This window comes from Marmota marmota, unplaced genomic scaffold (genome assembly GCF_001458135.2).
Source record: "Marmota marmota marmota unplaced genomic scaffold, marMar, whole genome shotgun sequence".
Taxonomy (NCBI): Eukaryota; Metazoa; Chordata; class Mammalia; order Rodentia; family Sciuridae; genus Marmota; species Marmota marmota.
In genome coordinates, this window is record NW_026000058.1 from 408,755 (window position 1) to 422,757 (window position 14,003).

A 14,003-nucleotide genomic window follows, 5' to 3' on the forward strand; every position below is an offset into this window, starting at 1 on the left:
ATAGAAAAAGCACTACAGAGAAGCCCCTACCCTTAGGGAGCTTATAGAGCTGTTGGTATGATCGACATTAAATACACACTTCCACAAATCAGTTATTAAAACTTTTGTTTTTTGTTTTCAGTGCTGGGAGTCAAACCCAGGGCCTCTCACATGCTAGGCAAGTGCTATATCACTGAGCCACAACCCAGCTCTTTTTTATTGTATTTTTTCTTTCTCATACTATGGATTGCACCCAGGGGCACTTTACCACTGAGCCACATCCCAGTCCATTTTATTCTTAGTTTGAGAGGATTTTGCTAGATTTCTGAGGCTGTCCTTAAACTTATGGTCCCTGGTATCAGTCCCCAGAATAGCTGGGATTGAAGGTGTGCCCCCGCACCCTGATAGGGATCAGAACATGATATAGATTCAACAGCAGCATGCAGATGTCATAATAAGACATTCACGTTGTCGACCTAAATTCTCTAACTGGATTTGAGCTGACTGTCCATTTCTCTTTGTGCCTGAGATTCCCCTGCCCCAGCCAGTCCTGTTTCCACTGGTGACATTCCTAATCATGGAGCCCAGCAATTGCAATGACAAAGACTTTAGGAAATTCTCTCTCTCTCCCTCTCTCTTCCCCCGCAACCCCCAACCCCAGCACACAGCATAGCAAAGACTCAAATAACATCTGCTAACCCTTTACACTTGTACTATTAAATACCTTAACACTTGTTGTGAGCCGGCCTTATAACAGTCATTATCTGGGTAATTCAGTTAGCGGTAGCCTCTGAGCGCTGTTAAATCCTAATAGGCGTTGGAGGGGACTGTGGTTAGTGAGGCTTTCCCCTTCTTTACTTATTCCATAGTTCCTGGGCTGATACTAAACACTTGGCTGCAGGAAACTCCACCATTATTACTGTCATCTTGGAATTTCAAAGGCAGTAAGGGTAGTGAAACGGCTTTTCCCACTCTTCCCAACATGCCTATAGAGAGAGAGAAAAGATTTTTTTAAAAATCCCAGCAACTGATTCCATTTTGGTTGGGTTACTAAAATCTTCCCAGTTTGGTGATATCAAAGATGGGGCCATCTCCCCATCCCTGTTCCTGTTTGTGGTCTTCCCTGGAGAGAGGATATGGTTGAAATGCTAGTCATTTTTGCAAGAAGGCAGATTTACGTTGGTGCCTGTATCACCATTTTCTACATTGTGTCTTTTTCTAGTACTCAAGGAAATGTTGTCTTCAGTGTTGTCAATCTGTCTTTTTTTTAAAAAAAAGATTAATTTAATAGCTTAAAAAGAAGATAGACATGCCCACCCACACATAAATCATAGGTTTGGTGCGTACACTTTGAGAACCTACACACACACACACTGTATGGTTAAGTCACGTCATGAGCAAAGTGAGAGTCATTCCTGCGCACCCCATATGTTATGTAGTGATGTGCCCTGCCCACACTGTACCGACTCCCTAAATCAGAGCTTGCCATGGCCTGCGGTTGGCATTTGAGGCCAATTCTTTCTTGGGGCAGGATGCACTCTATTTGCAAGTCTTTGATCACTTCCGATTTAACTCTGCCTCCCAAACATGTTACTCACCGGGGAGCTGCCTCTGGCAGAGGAAATCTGAGTTGGCACTGGAAGAGTAATCCAAAAACAGTGGGCAGTTGAGACGTGAGTAAAACAAGGGCCTGGTTGGAGGAGAGGTTTATCAGACCGTCCTCAACTCTGGGAGAATAAAAATGAAGACTTTTGTGATGTTTTACAAGGTTCAATGTGTAGGTGCTGGGTATAAGTAAAAATGCTGGCACCTCTAGTCCCACTAAAGGCAAAACTCACACGATGTGCAGGACGTCCCCCGACTGTTCAGTCCCAAATCCTATGTTGCATACAGCTTGGATGAAGGAAATTTTGCACCCCAGCCCTAAGAGACGTAAAATATAAAATGTAAAATAGAAAACGTCTTCATTCCTTGTAAGCCCTGATATTTCAATGCACTCTAAAATATCTGCTTGGTCATCTCCTATAAGAGACTGTGAATTCAGTGATATTGTTATCCTTCGGTTATGTTCGAGTAAGGTTATATGATTCATTCAAGAACTCAAGAAAATAAGGTGCAACGTGTGGGTGGCGATTCAGTCGCTAGGTCTTCCCGTCAGTGATGAGGAGCAGAGAACTGAGGCAGTCACCGCACTATTCAGGTGTGACGTGGCATTAAAATGATGACTGTAGTTTGCTCCCCCCCCACATACACACACACTTTTTTTTTTAAATACTAGGACTTAGAAAGTATTGATTTCTAAAAATTTTTTTAGTTGTAGTTGGACACAATACCTTTATTTATTTATTCATTTTTATGTGGTGCTGAGGATCGAAGCCAGCACCCCGCACGTGCCAGGCCAGCACTCAACTGCTGAGCCCCAGCCCCAGTCCTTGATTTAAAGGGAAAAAAAAAAAGGATCCCCGAATCTGATTAATGATGACATGTTTTCTGCAGGGTACACTGGAGCAGCTTCGGGTTTTGGTTTTGCCAAAATCCCCATTCTAGTTCTCTAGATCTCTTTTCCATGAGAGAATTGGATTGAATCATCTTTACAATTCCTTCCAGCTCAGTTATTCAGAGTTTCTGATTCTGCGAAAAGAATACAGCATGAATCTGGTGTTTTGGTCAAGAAGCCCAATTCAAGAACCATGGGTTCTGTGGCTGGTGGGATTCATTCCTGTGCATCCACCGTACAAACTACATTGGCATTTTGAGGTGGAAAGCACGATAGGAAAAAGTAGGATCTTAATTCATGGGTTTTGAAAGAATTTGCCAGTCAGCATGCAGGCACATGTGCAAGACTAAAGAACCATTTTCAAAAGAATAGGCTGCTTCGATGCATGTCTTCATGTATAATAAGTATGAATCTAAACGGCGACACTAGGTCCATCGCCTCACGGCTCTTACAGCCTTTTCATAGAAACAGGCTGTTTCTTTTTGAATCATGCTCACGTGTTGTTTTAGGTGCAAAGGACCAGTGTAAGCGACTGTCGTGCTGGTGATACGTGCCGTGTGTGTAACACTCAGCTTTGGGGACGGCAGGACTATTGACAGCCTATGAGGACATTATGAAGACTTGCTGATATGTACATGTGTGTGGTGTGTGTGTGCATGTTGTACATGCCTCTAGGATGTGAGTAACAGACTGCTTCTGAAGTGGGCCTGAGGGTGAGGCAGAGCAGAGAGGGAACGAACCATGTTTCCATTGATCATGTCACCCTATGAGCTACTTCAGGCACTAGTTATTTAAAGCTGGTTCAACCACGGAAAAGATATAATTTAAAAATTTTGTACAATAACTCTTAATGTGATTTTTAGAACCCAATGTAAATTCTCTGTCATCTTTTAGTAAGATCATTTTGCTTGTAGCAAGGGAGACCCTTTCAAGGCTGCTTTGACGGTTAGTAAACCAATGAGTCTCTTAATTGGCCTCATGGTCTGTTTTTTTTTTTTTTTATTTTCCCACATCTGAAAAAAAAATAGTATATAAGATATAATTACTTCCTAATTGGGAAAGGAGATTTTGAAGACAATAAACAATTCACATGTATACCAATACATAATTATCTTTGACTTATATTGATCCTTTTATTCTGGGTTGCTTAAAATTTCTAACATTGGGTATCTTGTTTAATTTCATTACAATCTCAAAGGCAAATGCATAAGAGTGATGTATTATTGATTTTAAAGATAGAAAAGCAGAACGAGTATATCAGCAAGCTTTTTAAGACATACAAATATACTCTAGAAATATGTAAAATATTTATTATTGATGAATGCTAACTGCTTTTATAAAGGAAAAGAAAAGCGTATTCTACATATTTATTATTATTGTTGCCAATCTAATTTTTAATGGCTTAAGTAGTTATCAAAAGTAGTTTTACGTTATTCACTTCAAAATTTAAAATGCCTTTGGTCTAAAGCATTGAAAAGCTTTAGTAATTCCACAAAAAAACATAATCACCCTTTTTCCTGAAAAATAAATACACAAACTCAAAACTGCCATTAATAGCATTTGAAAGAAACCAAGCCATCATTTAGCTCAGAAGAAACATTTGTGAACCTGGAGGTAGTTTATCTTGTCACACACCAGACATGTTGGATTTTTTATTATTCTCGGGCTTGTGCAGTTGCTATGTGTTTGAGGAGGGAGATTTTGTGAGAATGTATGGCCAGGAGACTGCGAGTGAGGGTCAGGGCACCTGCTCTACGGATGCCTGTTTGGTGGCTTACCACACGGAGGTGCGTGACACTAGCGTGTCTAAGGCAACTGTGACCTAGAGGCTGCCCCTCTCCTTGGTCTGCTTCACCCTTCCTCACCGGCTCCTGCTGCCTGCAAGACTCAATCCTGGGCATTTCTTCTGGAAAGCTCCCTGACCCAAGCCTTCCCCTCGTCATCACCCCACCATGCTGCACCACCCGAGCTGGGCATGCACCCTGTCACCCTTAGCACCTGTCCTAGATCTTCGGCCTTCCACTCTGGGCAGTGGCTCCCTCAGGGCGAGACGTTTTTAGTGTCTGTACCTCTAATGCTTAGGAAGGGGAGGAACAAAGCAGGCGATCAATAAGTGCTGTAGAATGATAAACAATTCACATCGAAATGTAGCCTGTTAATTAATGTAAATGCAAAAAGAATGACAAAAACCCTGAACTGAAGCATTATATCTCACATTTAAAAAGGAAATCTCCATAAGGTCTTCATCCTTTTCTCTCATTGCAAAGAATGAATTGACGTTTGTAATCAAGTGTTTTGGGTGCCCGGGATCCTTTCTTGCTCCCAGCTGGTCTCCCCTAAGCTTGTTTCTCCCGTTTCCCCTTCCTGGGCCTCGTGACTCTTCACCGATGACTTATTTTCTTCTGCTGAAGAATCGCTGAAGGTAAATAGTTTGGTTACCTTTGCCTGTCTCACCCTGGTAGGACCATTGGTTGATTTTTAGGTGTTAGGTAAAGGGAAGTTTCCTCTCTCAGAAATGGAGAATGAAGAGGTGTTTGAGAAAGGCTGGGCCATCCGAGAGCAGCCAGGGGAGCACCTGGCTTCCAGGGGTCTGCGTGGTGACCTTCAGAATCGCGGAAGGGAACAAGGCACTTCGATTCTCTAAAAGACACTTTAAGTGCTGAACTCTCTGGAAAAGGGCTTCCAGTTGCAAAGGACTGACTCAGGGGCATTCGCTGTGGGGAGGCTCAAGACAGGGCTGGAAGTCAGACTGCAGAGCTCTCTGCACTGAGCCAGCCGAGGAGACCTCCTGCCTCCCTCAGCCTCCTTCTCTGGCTGTTTGCTTGCCGTCTCCCCTGGTACCTGCTGGTTTAGTCTGTAGCCTTTCGCTGTCACCCAATTGTAGCTTTTTCAACTTGCGGGGACTCCCACACCAGAACTCTGCCCTCTCTATTCTGACCCCTTCAGGGCTTCTTTCTCATGGTTTTTTCTTTATATTCTTCCGGTTGTTGTTTTCCTGAAAATTGCTTCATTCTTCCGGAATTCCCTAATGCGGATCCCAAGGAAGAACCCAGTTAGCACATCTCACCTTCCCACTGTGATGCTTTCTGTCCTCAGATGGCTGTGTTGGAGTGGCCAGAGGCCGGACGCTCCCCTTTGGTCCAGGAGGCTGGGCAGGGCGAGGGGGCGGGCAGGGCTGGTGTGGACTGCTTTTTAGGAGGAACCATGGAAGGGCCATTTTCCTCCCATGTAGTGGCAACACGAATATTTGACGTACCTCATGGAAGTCCATATGGAAGTCTAGGAAATTAAGGATAACCAGGTCATTAAAATCAAAATGTTTCATGGGTGATAATCAGTGAACAGAAAAGACAACCATGGAAACAGCGAATTCGTGAGTGAGACAGACTGGGAGAGGGAGGTGTGTGAGAGTGGACTCTTGGACGAATGATATCGTTCCATTATTTCATGTATCTGTTTAAAAGCTAGAGTAGGGGAAGAGTGAGCGAGAACACATACTGACATGGAGTGCAGAGGCCAGCGCACAAAGCAAGCATGACTCTGGGTCAGAGGCCAAGGATGAGAACAAATAGAAATGCCCAACTCCATAGGACATTTCTTCTGTGTGTGTGTGTCTCCTAAACTTCCCTCATCTGCCCCTGATCCTTCTCATCTGTAGCTTCTGGAATAATCTGAAGCACTTATGTGAATTTGGACTGGTTATTCCCTCTTCAACTCAGTTTACTCAACTGTAAAATAAGGATGATGATTATCATTTCAATACCTTGTCTTAAGAGTTAAATTAGATGGGCCATATATTTAAAGTGACTGTATTACATACCAAGCCTGGTATGTCATAGGTCCTCATTCAATTGTAGCATTATTTTAGCACATAGGAAGAAGGAAACCTTATGGAATAGCGTGTTAAGTAAATTTTACTTGTTACTTTATTTATTCCTTACAATAATCCTAAAGCACTTGTGTTATTATTTCTATTTGATGAATGAGAATACCACATAATAATCATTGTTTGCTTTGTGCTAAGGACAGAGCTAAACTTTTTCGTACATTGTCTCGTTTAAACTGAGACAGATGCTGCTAATACCTTCATTTCCTAGTTGAGGACCCTGAGGTCTAGAGAGTGTAACTTGCCCAAGTTCACACAACTAAGGTCATAAAACTAGTCAAGGACAATCATAGCTTGAATATACGTCTGTGTAAACCCAGGTTCATCTGACTCCAAAGGTTTTGCAAAGGCACAAGTGACTCAGTCAAGGTTCAAGTCTTGTTAAGGGCTTGTTCAGTTCCCTACCAGAGGTTCATACCGATTAAATGAAGGCTCGTGTTAGGCACCCACCTACAAGGAGCTGGCATCTGAATCCAAGTGACATGATCAAACAGACTAGGGCAAATTTTGGAAAGGTTAAAAAAAAAAAAAAAAACTTAATAATTTAAATATGTCAAAATAAGATTTCCGAGACCCAGAGAAGCGATCTAACAGACATGTGGTGAATATTCATTGTGTGTCAGGCAACAAAAAAATGAGCTCAGCAACGTGGGGAATGCAGATGAATGGAGTATGAATCCCTTCCTTTAAGGTACTTCCATCCTGCCGGAGGGAGAGGATCACACACGTTGTAAAGCACATAGCAAAGCTCAAGGAACCACAGGGGGTAATCATTGCAGAGGACGATTAATTGGCAATGAAAGTTGCAGAAAATTGCTAGGCTTCACGTAGGAGATGTTTGCAAGGTCCTTGAGGGCACATGTGGAGGAGCCGTAAGTCTTCAGCTGTCTCCTTCTTCTTCAGACCAGTGGTGTTACGAAAAAGGCATTAATAGCTAACTTGATAAGAAACTAATAAAGTAGGTAACGGATATGCTGGCAGGGTTTTCGAGGGTTAGGTTCTTTGAGTGAAAGTAGAGAAACATCTACTCTTACTCAGTGTAAGAATGTATCGGCCTTTTCCTAGTCTATACTTATACGGATAACTACTGAAGGAGTCAGAAAATGAGACCTCCTGTTCTATGCTTCTATCCCCAACTCTGTGTTCTAGAATTGTCCAGTGTTCCAACAAGGACCCACAAATCTGTGGAGTGACCCAATGATGCCCTGCTGTCAGTTCTCATGTGTTGCTTGGTGAGTACGAAGGCACCGACAGGTAGACCGTCTATGCATCTACTCTTTGATTTGAATTTAGTCTCTATCTGGGAAGTCCCAATTTTCCTTGTATCGGATACCAGGTTTCCCGAAAAAAAAAAAAAATCTTTAGGGAGTCCTATTTAAGGTATTCTGTCTTGTTTCCATAAGTCTACCACAACCGGTAGTCCAGGTGTTGTGGTTGTTGTTTAAGGAGATTGATTAAGTTGAGTCTCTGTATCCTAATCCTTTTAAAGAGGTCAAGTAGACTTTATTCACATGTAGTAAGAAAATGCGTACTGTAAAGTGGAAATCCAGTGAAGATCTCTGGCTTTGTTTCGGTTGGTCCTTATTCACGTCCCCTTCCCCCAAACTCTTGTCGACGGACTTTAAGCTCAGCCTTTAAGGCCTGTCTCAATTGTCACTTTCCTCATGAAGTCTTTCTCAATTCCTAGAGCCAGAGAAACTCCAGAGTGTCCATGTTATCTTCAACTCTTTTTTTTTTAAATCTATATTTATTTTAGTTGTAAATGGACCTTTACTTTATCTCTATGTGGTGTTGAGACTCAAACCCGGGGCCTTACACATGCCAGGCAAGTGCTCCACCACTGAGCCACCACCCCAACCCCTACCTCCGACTCTTAGAATGACTGTGATAGCTTTATGTGTCCACTACCAGAAATCACTTAGTAGCTGGTACACAAAAGGGCAGGAGTTGTTTATTGCAGTCAACTGAATTGAATGTGTGGCTTCTTTGGGTTGACTTAGAGTATGGTAACGTTGATATATGTGCCTGGTTTCCTTTTAAAAGAGAAGTGCTGCTTTTTAAAAGTCTTTTAACTGATTTCAGGATGACAGAGATCACAGACTATGAATGGTAATTGTGATCATTATTAACCAGCATCATTAAAATAGTACATACTGATAGAATTCCTTCCTTTGCTTGCTTTTGCTGGCAGAGCGGGAAGGCTTGATGAACTAACTGGTCTTTTCCATCTTTAATATCTATGATTCTTTGAAACTTTATGTAGACAAGTGCGAGCTAATGTACACTGGAAGGAACAATTGAAACAGCTCATGCTCACTGATGGGCCCTGAATTACTCTACTTGTAAGTGCTCAGGAAAAAGATCTCGGATTCATTGTGGATCGCTCAATGGAGACATCTGCTCGCTGTGCAGCAGCAGTCAGAAGAATGAATGAGATATAATAGGCTGTATTAACTTTGAGAATGGAATAAAGAATAATGCAGAAAATAATATAGCGCACATAATTTGGCATTGAACATTTCTGTAATTACAATAAAACATTTTAATGATATACATTGATGTTATGACTTCACCTTAAAATCAAAATTCAGCATTGGGTCCTTTCATTTCAAAGAAAATAAAGCAGAAATACAAAGGATCCAGAGAAAAACAACAGACAGTCTCAAAGACATGCAAGGGGTCTGCCTGCAATGAGACTGAAAAGACAAGTTCATTCTAATCTGGGTAAAGGGGGGAAAATGACAGTGTATATAAATTCACTTAAAATTAATGAAAGTTGCAGAAAATTGCTAGAGCTGGCTTCTGATTATCCCTGGTAATGGAGGTTGGAGGTAGGCAGCATAACTGAGATCCTCGGTAACCTCCAGCCCTCATTTCAGCCCTTAGCTGCAGCTCCCTTTCCGACCAAAAGTTTTAACAAATGAGTAAACCCGAGACAGCCCAGCACAGGGTGGTGAACTGAGCAGCTCCAGAGAAGGTGGCCTGGGATATTGGAGTGCATGTAGGATTTGCAATCGAGTGACTGAGTTCTGGTCCCCGTCCCCTGGTCATCTGCACCACCCTGTGTCGTGAGCTTGACTTCCATGACGCCCAGTTCCCACACAGGAAAACAAGTGGAGGTCACGGCCTGGTGCTGGAGGAGTCTGGTGAGTCGCTGTGTGCTGGTTAGTTGAGTTGAGTGCTGGTTCAGAGTGTCTTCCACTCCATGTGTCTCCGGGGGCTATGTCCACCCTCTCCTCTCTTCAGTCGCATACTTCTTATGTCTTGGTGCGGACTTAGAAATAAACGGAATATCTCCTTCATCTCTAGGATCATCCTCGCATTCCTATCACCTTACTTCTGAAAAGTCTTGGGGTGGTCTCTGCTTACCTCTCTATCACTACATGACCACCCCATCTCCCCCGTAGCCCACTGACGGGCCCGCTGTTTCTGCACCTTCCGCCCACACTGAGGCAGGTAACTGGGGAGAGCACAGGGCAGAAAAGAGACCCGAATCCGTGCTCTCTTAACCCTGGGCTGATCTATGAAGTTTAGAAAACTGACTCACCTGGTCCTCCCCTGGGAGGAGACTCGCCCCTCCTTACTTCCCGGGGAACTTCTGACCCCTTTGGCAAGGAGCAGGACTTACCTCTTCCCGTGGAGTCTGCCCGTGCACTCTCTTCCCCATAAGAGGCCATCGTGCCTGATTCTCAACACTTTATGTCAGCAACATTAGAAACCATTCATAACCGACTTGATTCATAGTGATTTAGCTGAACAAGAGAGTTAGAGCACACAAATGACAGAACCATTCCCTGACCTTTAGCCTCATCTCTGGAGTCTAAGGCCTCCGATTAGCACTCTGATCCTGGAGGTGCGTTCTCTCTCTCTCTCTCTCTCTCTCTCTCTCTCTCTCTCCATATATATAAATTATTATATATATAATATATGTATATTTGTCTTGGTTTCTTTAAAGTGGAGCAAGATCTTAAAGACAGTTGTGGGGCAAATGAATTTTCCCAAATTAAACCATGTTTTGCAATTGGCTCTCCCATGCCTACGTCGACAGCACAGTTTTGTTGTTGTTGGTTTTAGTGACTCACTTTTGATGTCTCTCTTGTATATCCAACTTAGATCTTATAGAAACAATTTCTTTTTTGTGCCTGTATTTCTCTACTTTAAAAAAGTTTAATTAAATCATGTAATTACAATCATAAGAAGAACTAGCACAAATAGGTCTAGGAACAAACACACTGACGACTCCAGCCGAGTATGGGGATCCCAAGGCAGCCCACTACCACTAGCTGTGGCTCAACATGCCAAGGGCCTCTCATCCACACGTCGAAAAAGGGGGTGGAGACCACGGCCAAATCAGCAAAGTGTTATTGCTTGAGAAAGCTGCTGCTCAGTAAGGCTTCTGTTCCATATCTGTATTCTAGAAGATGAAGGCCTTAAAGGCCTAGCTTTGATCTTTCTCCTTAGTCCCAGAACCCAGCGTAATGACAGACCTACAGGGGGTCAAATGAACATTGACTAAGTTACTGGCTCACTGACCATACTTCTGCACACCCTCTGCTGGGGGTACTGAGCAGCAATCCACTGTCTTGAAGTTAGGCTGGGGGGGGCGGGGGAGAGGAGGGAGAGGGAGAGAGGGAGAGAGAGAGAGAGAGAGAGAGAGAGCGCACTAGCAAATGAATTTCTAATATTGCTGCAAGATTAGATGGTGTATACCATTAAATAGTTAAAAAATGTGAGGTAGCTATAAAGAGGTGGATTTTGTACTATGTAGTTAACCTGGCCAACTTCACTAACATAAAATAACAGTGAGGCAACATGCTTGATAACATTTATAAAGGATTAGATATGTTCCTACATGAGGAAAAATCTGCACTTACAACCATGGTATCTGACTACAAAGAAGGAAAGAAAAACCTCTCTGATGACTATGTTCGGGGCCATCCAGGTCAAGAAAAAATCTCCCTTACTGATGTACCCTTGCAGCACTGAATTTATTCTGTGCTTCTCGTGGCCAAGTAACACCTTGAACTGAGCACCAGTAGAGGGAAGAACTCGAATCTGTGGCAGGTGACGGGTTTGGAAAACTGGGAGTAGAGCGTTGGTGAAGGCAGGAACCTCTCCTCATACAAAGCAGGCAGGCACGTCTGGCCTGGCGTTCATAAGTGAACCTCGATCTGAACTCAAGTATACGGAGCAAGCAGAGCTGGAAGGTCCAGAATGTTTCCATGACCACAGGACGAACGGGGAGGGAAGGAGTAGACATACTGTACACAGACCTAAGTGTGTGTAGGTGTGAGGGGGAGTTAGGAATGACCTCCTTGAGATCAGGTGAGAGTGAACATCCTCGGTCATCTGCCATCTTGGGACTCTGTCAGCCAGTTCCAGTTATGAATCCTGGAGGACCTCCCTGTTTCCCAAGAGGTCGTGAAAAGCTGTCTAGAAAAGAAGGAACGGGGCTGGGGCTGGGCCTCAGCGGTAGAGCGCTCGCCCAGCACGTGCAAGACCCTGGTGGCACCCTCAGCACCACGTACAAATAAATAAATAAAATGAAGGTATTGTGTCCAACTACAACTAACAAATAAAATATTTTAAAAAGGGAGAACAGAAACAGCATTGTACTGAGCACACTGTGTGCCATTCGTTATGCTAATTGTTAGTACACATTAGTATATTCCTTTGAATATGAATTGCTATTGATTTTTGTAAGGCCCACTTCAATCTGTCACCATGAAATTTGAAAAAAAACAACACTTCCAATTAAATTGTATGTATGCTATATGTGCCATCAATATTAGAATGTTTAATAGCTTCATTTCAGAGCGATTAAAATGCAAACACGTATGCATCTTAGAATCAATGAGACACGGTACCTCATTTAATCCTGCCAACAACCTTTAAACTAAGTACTAATATGGGTAGATGAAGAAAGTGAGGCTAAGGGTCATTGGGTAATTTGCGTGAAGTCAAAGCGCAGGTGTCAGAGCTGGGGTTTGACCCAAACTTGTCTGTCTCCACTTAAGTGCCTTCTCCATAGTCCTGTGCTGGTGATTGAAACCACTACTTGCCCAGAACTCAGGGATTCTTTAAAAAATTAATTAATTAATTAATTAAACATATTTCACTGAAAGCATTTACCTTTGGATCTGTCTCCCAAAGATCAGGGGCAGCCATGACTTCTGAGGGGTAGAAGGAAACTTTGGGGTTCTTCTGGTCTGCTCTCCTGTCAGGTGCCTGTCTCCTGATGGTGACACTCCCCTCGAGGAGCCACACAGAGTCTGTACAAGGACCAGTGGGGACAGGGCAGCTTTGTGCAACCTTCAGGAGCTTTGCTTCACCATTCACTGGTCCTGACTTTGTCTGGGGAGACACGTAGTAGTTCACCCATCTTAACTACATGTGGCCCTCCCCATATTTGAAATAGGTGTGAGGGTCCCCGCGAGACTTCTTTTCTCCAGGGGGAACACTGAGTTCCTTATAGGACACCATGGAGGTTTTCTCTCTCTGGCCATTGTGAATTCAGCACTTCAGTTTGTCTGTGTTCCTTTTAAAGAGAGGCATTCAAAACTGATCACTTGTCTCCATGGGGATGCAGAACCCTCACCTCCCCTGCGTTAGGTATCACAGTCTCTTGGTGTAGCCCAAGAGAACGTTATTTTTCCAGCCTCCTCCTCCCCTCCCCGCTCCCACATCTCCTTTCCCCAGCACATGCTGCTGTGTAAGCAACCTGGACTTTTGGATTTATATATTGGATTTAAGTTATTTTTGCTTGTATCTATTTTGAAATTTATTTTTTTAGAATTAACATTTTGAGGCTTTTTTGGTTTATTTTTTGCATTTGCATTTAATAGTCATTTCTACGAATTTTATAGTACCTTCAAATGAGATTTTTTTTTTCTTTTTCTTTTTCTTCTTTTCTGTCAGCAAATGGAGTTTTAGCACTGTGATAAGAAATGTAGCCAACAGGTCATCCCTTATTTTCGTCCTCTGTCCAATGAGATTTTAAAAAATGCTTTCTATAGCTTTAACCAAATCATTTCTATATAAATTGAGCGGGACAGATCCAAAGACAGAGGCTTTGGGAGGTCACGATAAATCTTCTGATGGTTCAGCTACCAGCCCACCAGATCCTTCTGTCATCCCCTGTATTTCTCTGTCTTGTCTATATCTGTCATCCCATATAACCTGTGCACAACCTCCACACTCTGGTATCTTTGTTCCTGTTTTACAGTTAGGCAAACTGATCCACAGACAGGTGCAATAACCTGCCCAGGCTCCTCCGTTTGTTAAAAGCAGAACCAGGGTTTGCATCCAGGTTTTCCTATCCCATTGAGAATGACCTGGCTGGAACGCAAACGGAGTATTTTTTACCTTGTTTTCTTGAACTACAGGAGAGTACTTCTGACCCCAAGGAGCCAAATGTCATAATAAAAATGCACTTTCTTCCCCTTCCTTCAGAGAACCACAGCCAAGAGAAGGGACCCTCATCCCTAAGGATGGGCTCACACCTGCATCTCTCCATTGACCTCACGTACATATAGAAATAGTGTTCGGGGGCTGGGGATGCAGCTCAGCTGGTAGAGGCCCTGCCTCACTCGCACAAGGCCCTGGGTCCAACCCCCAGCACCGCAAAAAAAAAAAAAAAAG

At 43.2% G+C, this 14,003-nt stretch overlaps 1 protein-coding gene across 1 annotated transcript in view; it reads left to right on the plus strand.

The window, feature by feature from the left end:
- The first annotated feature begins 270 nt into the window (after window positions 1-270).
- The window catches only part of Bcl9 (BCL9 transcription coactivator), an 80,701-nt gene continuing 66,968 nt past the window's right edge, over window positions 271-14,003 (plus strand). Inside the window, exon 1 of the mRNA XM_048813874.1 lies at window positions 271-7,594. The gene's annotated coding sequence lies outside the window, so the exon portion shown is untranslated. The remainder of the gene's footprint in view (window positions 7,595-14,003) is intronic.